Raw genomic sequence first — 15000 nt, forward strand, 5'->3', positions numbered from 1 at the left:
GAAGAAGAAGAAGAAGAAGAAGAAGAAGAAGAAGAAGAAGAAGAAGAAGAAGAAGAAGAAGAAGAAGAAGAAGAAGAAGAAGAAGAAGAAGAAGAAGAAGAAGAAGAAGAAGAAGAAGAAGAAGAAGAAGAAGAAGAAGAAGAAGAAGAAGAAGAAGAAGAAGAAGAAGAAGAAGAAGAAGAAGAAGAAGAAGAAGAAGAAGAAGAAGAAGAAGAAGAAGAAGAAGAAGAAGAAGAAGAAGAAGAAGAAGAAGAAGAAGAAGAAGAAGAAGAAGAAGAAGAAGAAGAAGAAGAAGAAGAAGAAGAAGAAGAAGAAGAAGAAGAAGAAGAAGAAGAAGAAGAAGAAGAAGAAGAAGAAGAAGAAGAAGAAGAAGAAGAAGAAGAAGAAGAAGAAGAAGAAGAAGAAGAAGAAGAAGAAGAAGAAGAAGAAGAAGAAGAAGAAGAAGAAGAAGAAGAAGAAGAAGAAGAAGAAGAAGAAGAAGAAGAAGAAGAAGAAGAAGAAGAAGAAGAAGAAGAAGAAGAAGAAGAAGAAGAAGAAGAAGAAGAAGAAGAAGAAGAAGAAGAAGAAGAAGAAGAAGAAGAAGAAGAAGAAGAAGAAGAAGAAGAAGAAGAAGAAGAAGAAGAAGAAGAAGAAGAAGAAGAAGAAGAAGAAGAAGAAGAAGAAGAAGAAGAAGAAGAAGAAGAAGAAGAAGAAGAAGAAGAAGAAGAAGAAGAAGAAGAAGAAGAAGAAGAAGAAGAAGAAGAAGAAGAAGAAGAAGAAGAAGAAGAAGAAGAAGAAGAAGAAGAAGAAGAAGAAGAAGAAGAAGAAGAAGAAGAAGAAGAAGAAGAAGAAGAAGAAGAAGAAGAAGAAGAAGAAGAAGAAGAAGAAGAAGAAGAAGAAGAAGAAGAAGAAGAAGAAGAAGAAGAAGAAGAAGAAGAAGAAGAAGAAGAAGAAGAAGAAGAAGAAGAAGAAGAAGAAGAAGAAGAAGAAGAAGAAGAAGAAGAAGAAGAAGAAGAAGAAGAAGAAGAAGAAGAAGAAGAAGAAGAAGAAGAAGAAGAAGAAGAAGAAGAAGAAGAAGAAGAAGAAGAAGAAGAAGAAGATCAACATTTATTTTGAACTAAGTTGAATCTTATATTACTTATTCATATGAAACACTTCAACTTGTCACAAACAGCCTCGTGAGTGCTACAATGTTTGCTGCTGGTATTTCTCTCTCTCTCTCTCTCTCTCTCTCTCTCTCTCTCTCTCTCTCTCTCTCTCTCTCTCTCTCTCTCTCTCTCTCTCTCTCTCTCTCTCTCATATACTCCCATCCTTCAAACGTCACCTTGTTCACCCAGCACACATACCCACACACTGCAGAGGGAAAAAATAGTACTAAAGTGGCGGAGTTTTCCTCTGCCGTGATTTGTGTGGCGGTGAAGGTTACGCCGTTATGTGGAGGCAAACAATCCCTTGGCACGCGCTGCAGTAAAGGGGAAAGGAGAATTATTCCGCCTCCTCTCTAACCTTACTCTTACTCCACCAATTATCTCGACCTCCTCCTTCTCTTCCTCCTCCTTCTCCGAATCCTAGTTTTTCCCGCTCTAGTCCTTGTCCCCCTCCAATCTTTTATTCCCTTTCTTATTTTTTAAAGTTACCCTTTCATTTTTTTCCTGCTCAGAAGTATTATATTCCCTAGTCATGATATGCTCTCGACCTCTCCCTGTTTGTATTTCTTTATCAAGTCTCGTTTTATCTTTGCTTTTATCTAAGCCTCACTTTGTTCTTCACGTTCTTCTCATCTGTCTTTTGTATGTGGTTAACATTCTCGCAATACCTACCATTTCCCTCACTATCGTCTCATTTAGTTTGTTTTTTTTTTCCTTCAATTTATTCTTCATTTTTCTAATCTATTCTTAATAAGTGGTTAACTTCTCACACTCTCCTATTCCTCTTGTTGTAAGTTGTTACGCTACTTTTATTATTTTCTTTGTTATTCTTTTTTTCTTCATTTAGTATGGGAATAACAACAGAAAAAAAAGTGTTCCGACATTTATTGTTCAGCATCGCGTAGTATCTCCTCGTAGTATTCGGTTTTTTGTCTTTTTATTTGCAAAATGGAAGACAAGGATGTATAATATTATTTTTTCCTTACTATTCATTTTTTTGTAATTTAGTATGGAAAAAATAACAGAAAAAAGTATTTTATTATATATATATATATATATATATATATATATATATATATATATATATATATATATTATATATATATATATATATAAGATGGAGGGAGGAAGGGAAAGCGAGCGAAAGAAACCACGGAAAAAATACTGAGAAATTAAGGTGAACATATATATATATATATATATATATATATATATATATATATATATATATATATATATATATATATATATATATATATATATATATATATATATATATATATATATATAACCCTTAAACAAGTTAAACAAAATGACATAAGCGGAACCTTAAAGGTTTCCCGGTTCACCTTCATTTCTCAGTATTTTTTCCGTGGTTTCTTTCGCTCGCTTTCCCCTTCCTCCCTCCAATCTTAAGTTCCAGGGAGTCTTTTTTTTATACACATCTCTCGCCAGTTCCTCCTTCTCCTTTCATCACACTAACATTCGAACCCTAATTACTTTCCTCTCATTCCCAGACCCTTATAAAAAAAAATCCTTAAACATAATTTTCTTAAGTTTATGTGTATATTGATGTTTACCATCTCGAGTCAGACTTTTTTTTATGTGTGTGTTTTAACATTCTTTACTCATATTAAACTGAAGACAATGACAGAAAATGTAGAAAATATTGTAGGTGAACCAAGGAGAGACCATTTTTTTTTCTTTCTTTCTGCTTTCTTTTTAGCAGTGAAAATTAGAAGGCATTAAATTTTAATGCGTGAGTCTATAAGAGCATATGGGGCCAATAAGATTAATCAGTATCAACGCCTCTCCATTATTTTAAAAGATAAAGAAAACACCTTGCCTCCCTCATCTCAGTAGTAGCATGGTGAAGTGATTTACAAGATGGATCAGTTGTTTTTTCTTCTTCGTCTTGAGTAAACGCATCCAACTCCCCACAACTCCAACAGATCCACAAAGTCGAAATAACCCTTTGATCGTAAGCTTTTGGGCATTCTACCGGCAACAGATTAGAGAGAGAGAGAGAGAGGAGAGGAGAGAGAGGAGGAGGAGAGAGAGAGGAGAGAGAGAGAGAGAGAGAGAGAGAGAGGAGAGAGAGAGAGAGAGAGAGAGAGAATCTGCGAGAGTGCGCACTTTGAGATACATATCAAAGGTGCCTCAAGATAAACTATATCTGGTGTCGACTTTGCAGTGTCTGCGCTGTTCGAGGCAACAAGCATTCTCACAAAGCCTCCAACTTGGGGAAACTGCCTGGAATTTATCCCATTGAGACGCTCGCTCCAGTTCGGCGGTTCGAATAACTTGACCCGTCTATCAAGCGAGGCAAGAACACTCGCTTACCTGACCTCCGAGCCTTACAACACCAAAAGCAATCGGAAAAGCATTACCGTTCAACCGAAACAAACTGAAACGCTCACAAGACATACAAAGAGACGTAATTTTGGAATCTCTATAGAACTCTAAGAAATTCTGTTTTTCTTCTTTACTTCATTTTCCACCTCGAGAGACTGATTGGATTTTTTTGTGACGTGCTAAGTGGAGGAAGATTTGCCTCCAGGACCAGACTGATCTGCCGGCCGGTCGCTACGTCATTACATTTTTGCCAGACTATGTTTATTTACCTACATAGGACAGATCTCTCTCTCTCTCTCTCTCTCTCTCTCTCTCTCTCTCTCTCTCTCTCTCTCTCTCTCTCTCTCTCTCTCTCTCTCTCCTCAAGCAAGATGTGTTCTAGAATTATTAATTAGCTTTCTGAAACTTTAAGAGGCCAATAATAGTTTCCTGTATCGAATATTACCCGCCTCGCTATCTGTCTGTCTGTCTGTCTGTCTTTCTGTCTGTCTGTATATATGTATGTATCTCTCTCTCTCTCTCTCTCTCTCTCTCTCTCTCTCTCTCTCTCTCTCTCTCTCTCTCTCTCTGACGAAAGAAAAAATGAGCCTGCACACACAAAGATAACCAAAAACACTCCGAAAGAGGAAAACACACACCACACACACACACACACACACACACACACACACACACACACACACACACACACACACACACACACAGGAGCAATAACACCATCAATCAGGCCCACGCAAACTCTTTAACGACCAACGCATCTTTGACAAGTAAGCTAAGCTGCCGCCACCTTCAGCGCAGCTCCTGAATACTTGACGCTCTCACTTCCTCCGCGTCCTTTAAGGCAGACAGGTTGGAGACGTAATAAGGTAAAAGACGGTAAGTTGTAACAATGAGTTCTGTAATACTGTCGTGGGTAGCTGAGTGATAGACACGTGTACAGGTTGTGACAGCTGCTTGTGGCGTTACCTAAGCGGTCAATAATAATGTCTAAGTTTATGTAATACCTTAGTTCTGAAATCGATGTCACCTTCGTTTATGGGTTATTTGGCGTGTCGTGGTGTAAAGCTTCTCTGAGTCCACTACACAGGTGCAATGGCTGGCTCGAATTGCCGCAGGCCTTCGCGGAATGCTTCATACTGGCGCCCACACACGCCAGCTTTCCAAGGATAATGTCGCGAAAGCTTGTCAAAGAAGCACAGAGAGAAATCGCAAGTTCGTTTTCAAGTTTCATACAGTCTGAGCGTCTTGCTGCAGACAAATGATAAGGTCAGGTGTATTATTATCTTGATTTGAAAATAAGATTTACGGTAAAAATGTAATATGAGTTTAGGGATATGACTAAATAATTCGATTATATTCGTTTTCTTCTGAGAACAAGACGGATGCTTAAAAAGTCAAGCTTGATTTCGTAAAGTAACAAGGAGACAAGATAATCCCTGACGGACCACAGAGTCAAACGAAAGGATTGATATGTTTTCACAATATCCATCGCCTGTTTGATTAAATATTAATATGATCTTGGTGTCACTTCTTTCCCAGAAGGAACGCGCTCTACCTTTCATTTTATAACTCCGTAGTTTAATAATGTGGATGTACATTCTGCTTCTAACATTCATCTGACGCAACGACTTATACCTCTCATTTCTTTCAATTTTTCGTGGATTTCCTAAGCCACACACACTCACCTAGTCAGCATAATTTCTAATTATGTTGGCGCTACGTAATTCAAATGTAATTAGTTCATAAAGACTAATATACAGTTTCTGCATTCTAGATCTTTCATATTCATGCAAAATCTGCGTCCTTCACAACCCTTCCATATTTTCGTAGAAAGACAGGCAGGTATCAAACATTTTGCATGTTTAATTAACAAGTCTATGTATTCCCCTTTCAAATGCATGTGCACCAGTACGAGTATATCCTATCCAATTTTTCACGGGGATTCTGCACACATATTCAATTTAAGTTTCTAGACTATCAAAGTGGAGATGTCCTTCACTTTCCATTTGATACAATGGTTCAGTACGGATGAAAATAACGGCAATATTTTTTGGAGCGCAAAGCGAAACACCTGCTGTTACAGTTACAAAACACCACAGGACAGCCATAGGGGGAGGAGGGGGTGGATGAGGCACGTTGCTGGCTTAGCTCCCCGTGTCTCCTCCGAACCCCTGTAGCACATGACAACAATGGCAAATGATGGATCAAGGCAAGACGTATTATTATCACACAAGGCTACAGGCACAACCTCTTCATGCATACACACGACCTTCAACTCAAACGTATTCTAAAACACGGGCTTGAAATCCACACTCGAAGATCCCATTCATTCTACTCTCTCTCTCTCTCTCTCTCTCTCTCTCTCTCTCTCTCTCTCTCTCTCTCTCTCTCTCTCTCTCTCTCTCTCTCTCTCTCTCTCTCTCTCTCTCTCTCTCTCTCTCTCTCTCTCTCTCTCTCTCTCTCTCTCTCTCTCTCTCTCGCTTATTATATTTTGTCCATATGAGAATTCAAACAATTTACATAAACAAGAAACTGTCAGCACTTCAGTGTTTACGTGACTCAGAACGAGAATGCAATGACTCCCAGTAATACTTGCAGTTTCTCTAACTTTTGATTCCGGTAGTAGTAGTAGTAGTAGTAGTAGTAGTAGTAGTAGTAGTAGTAGTAGTAGTAGTAGTAGTAGTAGTAGTAGTAGTAGTAGTAGTAGTAGTAGTAGTAAAAGTAGTAGAAGCAGTAATAGTTGTGGTATAAGAGGGATGGTGGAGGCAGTGGATGGAGGAGGCAAGTAGACACCTGCCGAAAAGATATTATTCCCAGTGGGGTCTAAAGCACTGGATCACGGGGTGCTGTGACCTCACTGAACGATTCCCTTTGTGTTTCACAACACAAAGGGCCATTCACAGCCTGCCCTCTAAAGACAACTCTCTTCCTTCACACAAAACTACAAGCACCTAATAACACACACACCCTTCACTCAGAATTCAAAATTATCATGGCGACTCCTACACCAAGTCGGATTGCTCCTCTGGTATCGACCTTAATTGTCTTGACATCCCCCACAACTTTTTCTCCATTAACTTCTGCAACATTCGTGATCTTGGATCTAATTTTCAATCCGTAGAACACCACCTCTCCTGTACTAAACCTCATCTTCTTTTCCTCAATGAACCACAGACAGAAGCCCCTTTTCTGTTCTCTCCTACTTTCTCTATCCTCATTTTCAATCCAAAGCTGGATGTTGCGTTAATGTGCGCAACGACTTAACCTGCTCTCGTGCCTACATTCTTCAATCTTCCGAGTTTTCTACTATCTGGCTACGACTACAGAGGCACTCTCAAACTAAATTTAACTGTGTTGCATACCTCTCACCTAACTACTCTGACTATAAGAAATTCTCTGACTACTTAACTTCCAAAGTGGAGCACATGCTGACTCTCTTCCCTTTTGCAGAGATCTCCATTCTTGAAGGCTTCAATGTTCACCACCAGCTTTGGCTTTCCTCTCCTTTCACTGACCATCCTTATGAACTAGCCTTTAATTTTGATATACTCCACGACTTGAGCAATTGGTGCAACACCCAACTCGTATTCCTGATCGTCTTGGAGATATTCTCAACATTCTTGACATTTTCCTAACCCCTAATCCCTCTGCTTACGCAGTTAACTTATCTTCTCCGTTGGGCTCCTATGATCACACTCTAATATTTGTATCTTGTCCTATTGCTCCAATCCCTCCTCAGGGTACCCCAAAGCGGAGATGCCTCTGACGTTTTGCCTCTGCTAGTTGGGGGGACCTGAGGAGGTATTATGCTGATTTTCCTTGGAATGATTGCTCCTTCCGTGTTAGAGATCCGTCTTTGTATGCTGAACGCATAACAGAGGTGATAGTGTCTGGCATGGAGGCGTACATTCCTCACTCTTTTTCTCGACCTAAACCTTCCAAATCTTGGTTTAACACAGCCTATTCTCGTGCTATACGTGATAGAGAGGTGGTCGGTCCACAAAAGGTACTTAAGCCTTCCATCACCAGAACCTCATTTGCTTTATATTTCTGCCCGTAATCATCCAACAAGCCAAAAAAACTCTTTCATTAATAGAAAGTGTCAAAATCTTTCAATATCTAACAACCCTTGTGACTTTTGGCACCTACCCTAGCTAAAAACATCCAAAAATTTTGCTTTTTCTACTTTCCCTCCTTTATTTCAATCTGATGGCACCACTGCTTTCTCATCTATTTCTAAAGCTGAACTCTGCGCTCAAACCTTTGCTAAAAACTCCCTTGGATGATTCAAGGTTTGTTCCTCCCTCTCCTCCATCCTCTGACTACTTCATGCTACCTATTAAGATCCTTCGCAGTGATGTTTTCCATGCCCTCGCTGGCCTAAACCCTCAGAAGGTTTAGGGGCCTGATGGGGTCCCTTCTATTGTTCTTCGATACTGTGCCTCCGTGCTTGCACCTTGCCTTGTCAAACTCTTTCAACTCTGTCTATCAACATCTACCTTTCCTTCTTCCTGGAAGTTTGCCTATATTAAGCCTGTTCATCCTAAAAAGGATGACCGTTCTAATATCTCAAACTACCATCCTATTGCTTTAATTTCCTGCCTATTTAAAGTTTTTAATCTATCCTCAACAGGAAGATACTTGAACTTCTATCACTTCACTCCCTTCTATCTGATCGCCAGTATGGGATTTCTGTCATAGCCGCTCTACTGGTGATCTGGGTTTCCTTTCTAAGCTTTACTGAGTCTCTTTTAGAGATTCTGTTGAAACTTTTGCTGTTGCTTTAGGCATATCAAAAAGTTTTGATAGAGTCTGACACAAAGCTTTGGTTTCCAAACTACTCTCCTACCACTTTTATCCTCCTCTCTGTAACTTCATCTCAAGTTCCTTTCTGACCGTTCTATTGCTGCTGTGGTAGACGGTCACTGTTCTTCTCTTAAATCTATCAACAGTAGTGTTCCTCAGGGTTCTGTTCTGTCACCCACTTTCTTCCTATTATTCATTAATTATCTTCTAAACCAAACTTCTTGTTCTATCCACTCCTACGCTGATGATAGCACCTTGCATTTTTCTACTTCTTTTCGTAGACGTTCAACCCTTCAGGAATTAAACCGTTCACGCTGGGAAGCCGCAAAACGCCTGACTTCAGATCTCTCTAAATTTTCTGATTGGGGCAGAGCAAACGTAGTATTATTCAATGCCTCAAAACTCAATTACTCAAAACTCCATACTTCCAGACATCTATCCCTTCTTCTTCAATGACACTCAACTGTCTCCCTCTTCTACCCTGAACATCCTCGGTCTGTCCTTTACTTATAATTTTAATTGGAAACTTCACACCTCTAGCTAAAACAGCTTCTATGAAGTTAGGTGTTTTGAGTCGTCTCAGCCATTTCTTCTCATCCCCCAGCTGTTAACTCAATACAAAAGCCTTATCCGTCCACGTATGGACGGGGCTTCTACTCATACAGCTCTTTTAGACAGGGTGGAATCAAAAGCTTTTCGTCTTATCAACTCCTCTCTTGTAACCAACTGTCTTCAGCCCCTTTCCAATCGTCGCAATGTTGCATCTCTTGCTATCTTCTACCGCTGTTTTTATGCTAAATGCTCTTCTGATCTTGCTAACTGCATGCCTCCTCTCCCCCGGCGGCCTCGGTACACTAGACTTTCTTCTTTCTCTCGCACCTATTCTGTCCACCTCTCTAATGCAAGAGTTAACGAGTATTCTCAATCATTCATCCCTTTCTCTGATAAACTCTGGAACTTCCTTCCCGTTTCTGCATTTCCTCCTTCCTACGACTGGAACTATTTCAAGAGGAAGGTTTTAAGACACTTATCCTTTAATTTTTGACTACCGCTTTTGACTGTTCGGGGACCGGTATTACAGTGGGGCTTCTTTTTTTTTTTTTTTTTTACAGTTTTGTTGCCCTTGGCCGGCGCCTCTCCTAGAAAGAGAAAAAAGTTTCCTTTTCGCTGCAAAACATAACAGCATAAGAGAAGCTGCAAGGAGTCCTCAGGCCTACACATGACAGTCTATGTATAAAACAGGCATTCCTATGTTTACGTATCCATAAATTATCTAATCTTTCAAAATTCCCTACTAATTCTAACATAACAAACCTCATAACGGAGCCTATTTCAGACATCTACCACTGTATTTAAGAACCAATTCCTTCCTATCGCCGATGTACACATAACTTTATCAAGACAGAGCCCGTTATTTCTTATCCTACTCACTTAGCGCGAGTAATCTCAAGGATCTACATCACTGCTGTTAAAATAGGATCTTTGGTTAACATCACCGACAGCAACACTCATTCTACATTCATTTAACACTAGCACAATAACAAAAGTAAACGCTCAGGTCACTCCACGACTGATTAAACAATAAAAAAATAAAATAAATAAAATAAATAAATAAATAAAACGAACACGGTCACTTGGGAGATATTTGTACGATTACTTTTGCCTCCTATCTCAGCTGTGATTGCCCGAGGAGAGGAAGTAAGAGGATGCTGCGGGATATCGGCTTATGGTAACAGTATTAGCTATGCAGGAGGGGCTCGTGTGGTAAACGGCGACAGCAGGAACAGCCACGATCAGTAAAATATATACTGTTCAAAGAATGCTGATTATTACTGCTGTTATTGCTACCCAAGTTTCGATCAGCTGGTGCAGTGGTAGCAGTGATGGTGGTGGTGGTGGTGATAATAGTAGTAGTAGTAGTTATTGTTGTTTTGTTGTTGTTGTTGTTGTTGTTGTTGTTGTTGTTGTTGTTTAGCCTTGCAGTAAGAGGACAATAGAGAAAAAAAAATACAGTTGCTGCACTTCGATTGTTCAAATGTCAGGAGATACACGTACCTCCTTCCTGCTCCTCATGTCTTCTAACGATGGATCTGATGGATTGTCGCTGACGATTATTTTATTGCTTCATGGTAAAACAGAATGTATTCCATTGCACAACTGATAGACGATGAGCAGCGCGAAATACAACTAAAAAAATTTTAAGACTTACACACGTTTATGAAAAGACATCAATACACGAGAGAGAGAGAGAGAGAGAGAGAGAGAGAGAGAGAGAGAGAGAGAGAGAGAGAGAGAGAGAGAGAGAGAGAGAGAGAGAGAGAGAGAGTCTATCATACCAGGATAATTTAGCAAACACAATAAGGCAACAGTGGTAACCTTAATCCATACATCACACAACATCCAATTCCCAAAGTAGGATCATTTAATAGCACGAGATTTTCGTCAGGGAACGCATTCACCATTCTCGATAACCTTTAAATAAAATTGTTCATCTCCTCCTTGTACATTTAGTGAAGAATTATATATATATATAAAAAAAAAAAAAGGCAAGCTAATACCAAGAATTCGATAAATGTAGGTATTTGTTGAAAAAATGAGTGTAAATAAACAGGGTAAGTAGGTGCTGAAAGCCTTGTATAATAACCATACATTGAAAGTTATTCCCCTTTGCCAAAGCTCTTTCATTGATGTGTCTGTGAGGGTTAATATTTCTTCCAAGTCTGGCGCGGAAGTTATGACAAATATCGTGCCAACTTTTTAACTTCATTCGCATGCAATGACTCTCTTTACGGTCCATTCGCGATGCAAGCGTCAATACTGCTTAGACCTGGCGCGGATTGTTGCAGGTGACTGAGAGAGTTATGAAAACGATTAGATGAACTTTTTTAAAACTTCATTCAGATGGAAGGTCACTTTTACGTTCAGTTCGGGAGTTTCTACATTATTAAACAGGTTTTACATAATCGATAGCGCCTGAAAGAAAGGCTTCTTCCAGAAAAAAAGGGACATAATACCAAATAAAAAATAGAGGACTTACAGGGAAACTATTTAAACACCAACGTGAGCTTCACATTTACCAAACTTTTTTTTTTCATCTAATACTCGTAACATAATGTATCTGCTCCCTGCACACTAGTTGTTGTTGTTGTTGTTGTTGTTGTTGTTGTTGTTGTTGTTGTTGTTGTTGTTCACTTCTTCTTCTTCTTCTTTTTACATTTCTTATGCTTGAGTTCACCTTACGTCCTTGTACGTGGACAATTTATTTTATACAAAGACATTCTTTGCTCTGTGATTTATTACCCTATGAATTGCACAAAGTTAAAGTCAGTTTTATTTTTCGTTTTCTCTCCTTGAGTTTCACGTTTATTTTTCATCTCCCTCTGCTTTCAAATGAAAGTATTCATGATTCGTTTTTCTTTCTGTATATATTTTCTCTCACTTCTACAAATTCCAGAGTAGTCTATCAGATTTTATTTTTATCTTTCAATCTCGATCAATACACGCATATCTTCCCCACTCCTTTTAATTTTTTTTTTGAATTTTTTTGTTATAATTTCTTCGTGATACCTTTGATATTAAAGCCGCAGACTGCGTGGTGTGCTTCCTCATGCTTCACATCCACATGAAAAGTCTCTCTAGTAATTATCACGGGCTTGTTAAGTTGTTAAGTTGTTCGGTCAACCTGAAGTATTTTATTGCATTTTTTTTTCATCATTATAACTAGTGGTGGTCCTCTTTCATGAAAACAAGTTGTAGAATTATGACTCGCCACGCGTCACGCAGCCACCCATCGTCCATCGCAGGGTCTTAGCGCCTCGGAAACTTGCCCAGTGCTGTACCCACACATCTCAGCATAGTGATGGTGAAACACGCCACAGGGTCGACAGTCAGTAATTGCAAGATAAAAAATACCAGGTACACACCACAAGCCTTGTAATTTCCCTATTTTCCTGTACCTTTTACTTTGATTCCTATGAAAAAACACGTAATTTTCCTTTATTTACATTTTTTTACTTTTACAAATGACTTCCCTTGCCATGTTCTCCTTCAGGATTACCAATAACGACAGACTGAAACTGGAGGTAGGAGAAGGGGGTGTGGGGTGTAGCCGGTGTATACAGTAGAGGTGGTGAGTGTGGGGTGGAGGGGGAAGGAAGGGAAACAGCCGACAATAAAGTTTCCCCCAACAAACATTGCACCGAACTATGGCCTCTTGCAGTGAACAACTTCCTGCCGTTATTTTTAATGGTTACTGGGCAGGTGTTGTCACCGTGAACAAGGAAACTGACGCTCGAATGGTGGGTGAGAACTTGTAAATCTCATGGTGGTGGAGGTTAACAACAGGAAGAGTAACGGTATCATCATCATCAGCAGCACCAGCAACAACATCAGCAAATACGTACGAGCTTGTAAGAAATCGAGTCTGAGCCAACAGCAAAGAAGTTGGTGTAAACTCAGGCTAACTGAAAGCTAAACAGCAGATCCAAGGACGTGATTATTGACTTAACCAGTGACTCAGAGATTTCATGTTGACAAACTTGCAAATGTCATGATAATTATCATATCAGCAGACATCCTACGTGCGTCTCAAAAGTCGCGACAGCATGGCAAACACACAAATTCACAAGATGACCCCCAGAGTCGTAAACCCTTGAGTCTTAGTAAAGTAGGAAATTGTCTTCAAAACATAAAACCGAAAGGCGAAATGTCAAAAGTTCTTGATGAAAAGATTTAAGTAGTAATGCTACATCACTATTCTGAAGTTCTTCATTTATTATATTAAGGAAATTTTTAAGAATCTCGAACACCTAAGAGTGATTTCAAGGCGTGCTCTCAAAACACCCTCATAATTTTTATGATTTTGTTTTTCTGCGCATACCTTTATAAGGAATTCAGAAAAGTATGAAAATCAAAATAAAAAAAATAAAAAATAATATCACTGGATGCACAATATGAAAATTAATCAAGTTTGCAAACTTAGTATTTACTATTGTGTTATTTTGACAGACATTTACGGCAGAGAAATTCCACTTGTACAAGAAGAAATTAAATGTAGGAATGAAATTAAGAAAAAAAATTATAATATATTTCAAAGAAAAGTATATAGCAAAGGTGAAAATGTTCTGGTGACAGAAGAAATTGAATTTGGCAGGTAATGTTGTGTGAAAATCCCCAGTGGCAGGATGACTGACAGAATGACACTCCAGGAATGGGTAAAGGAGCCAGCGTGGACGAGAGAGAGAGAGAGAGAGAGAGAGAGAGAGAGAGAGAGAGAGAGAGAGAGAGAGAGAGAGAGAGAGAGAGAGATCTTTGTAAAATAGACATAGCCTGAAAAATAGATCAGCAAGTAAGAAGATGAATAAGGATGTACACAAAAGGTTGCTGAGGAAGCCATCTCTGCCCCGTGAACCACTGGAGGCTTATTACGTTCTGGGTCTGCTCTTGAATTTAAATGAAAATCATTAAATGGGCTCATATCGTCAAGTGGACTCAAGATGGAGCAGAGTGGTGCGGTGAAGTTTTATTGAATACGTAAACAACTCGGCGCATGTATTCTTCCGAAGAAATACGGTAAGTATTATGATATTGTAAAGAAAAATATTTCAACACAAATTATTCTGTGAATGCAATCATGTAGTTGCCTCTTCTCTGTTCAAAGGAAATCAATTCGCAATGAAACTGGAGACAAACATAAGAAGCAGAAAGGCTTCTTCATTCACACATAATCCATCGAGGCGGGAAATGAGTGGCGGTGAGATTCTTCCTGGCCTGGCTTTATTGATCACCCTCCCTCGCCGCTCCTGCCAGGCCAGACCCGCCGCGGGCCAGGTTTCCGCCTTTGCCCTCGCCTCGGCCTTCCGCTCTCTCGCAGTTGTGAGGCATAGGGGCGCCTGGGGACAATATTACTTAACTTTACCGGAAAAAAATGTCTTAATAAAATCCCCTGCATCTCTTTCCTTGCCACTCGACGCCCCTCGCCCCTTCCCGACACTCAAGGGTCAGTCTGTCAGTCTAGGCCTTGAAAAATTAAAGATGACATAATTGCAATAAAAGTGGGGAGGAAACGATGACAATTATTCGGGTTCTTGATGAAGCGAGGATGGCATTGAACCAAGCAATATCGAAAGGTTATTTGCATTCCAAGTTCCTCCAGTTCACTTTTACAGACAAAGAATGCACTCATTCCCAACGTGTTATTACGAGGAGTTTACTGAGAATCCAGGAGTTTTTTCAGACATTTTAAAAATCACGATCAGACTTCTTACTATGAAAATCGAATTTTTTTATCAACGACAATAGATAAAGTCTAACTGAAACCTTATGATACCAAAAATGAAATAAAAATAACAAGAAACAATAGAATTTATACTTTTTACAATGTTTTAGACACAAAAATAAATAATACCGTAATATGCTTAAGTTTCTGTAATACATCTTTCACACCAAACCCAGGTTCAAAATAGACAGATGTACAGCGTCTGCAGCAAGCTCATGGCATCAGTGAGGTTAAGGCGAGAGGGCTACCTCTCCCGCCGAGCAACTGTCTTGGAGCAGGACTTGGAGAGAACTTTCATTCTTATTTTGCAAAGACCCTATCACTGAGGAATATGATCCACTTTCGGGAAAAAAAAAATCCCATTTTTCTCCCCTCATCTCTGTCTGCAACTGAGCAAAGCAATAATTTCATCCCGGTACATTTTCTAATATCTCC

General features: G+C 39.3%; 1 long non-coding RNA gene across 1 annotated transcript in view; it reads left to right on the forward strand.

Annotated features, from left to right (window-relative positions):
* The window catches only part of LOC135109097 (uncharacterized), an 86193-nt gene that overhangs the window by 11534 nt on the left and 59659 nt on the right, over positions 1 to 15000 (forward strand). The window lies entirely within an intron of this gene.

This window comes from Scylla paramamosain, chromosome 18 (assembly GCF_035594125.1).
Source record: "Scylla paramamosain isolate STU-SP2022 chromosome 18, ASM3559412v1, whole genome shotgun sequence".
Taxonomy (NCBI): domain Eukaryota; kingdom Metazoa; phylum Arthropoda; class Malacostraca; order Decapoda; family Portunidae; genus Scylla; species Scylla paramamosain.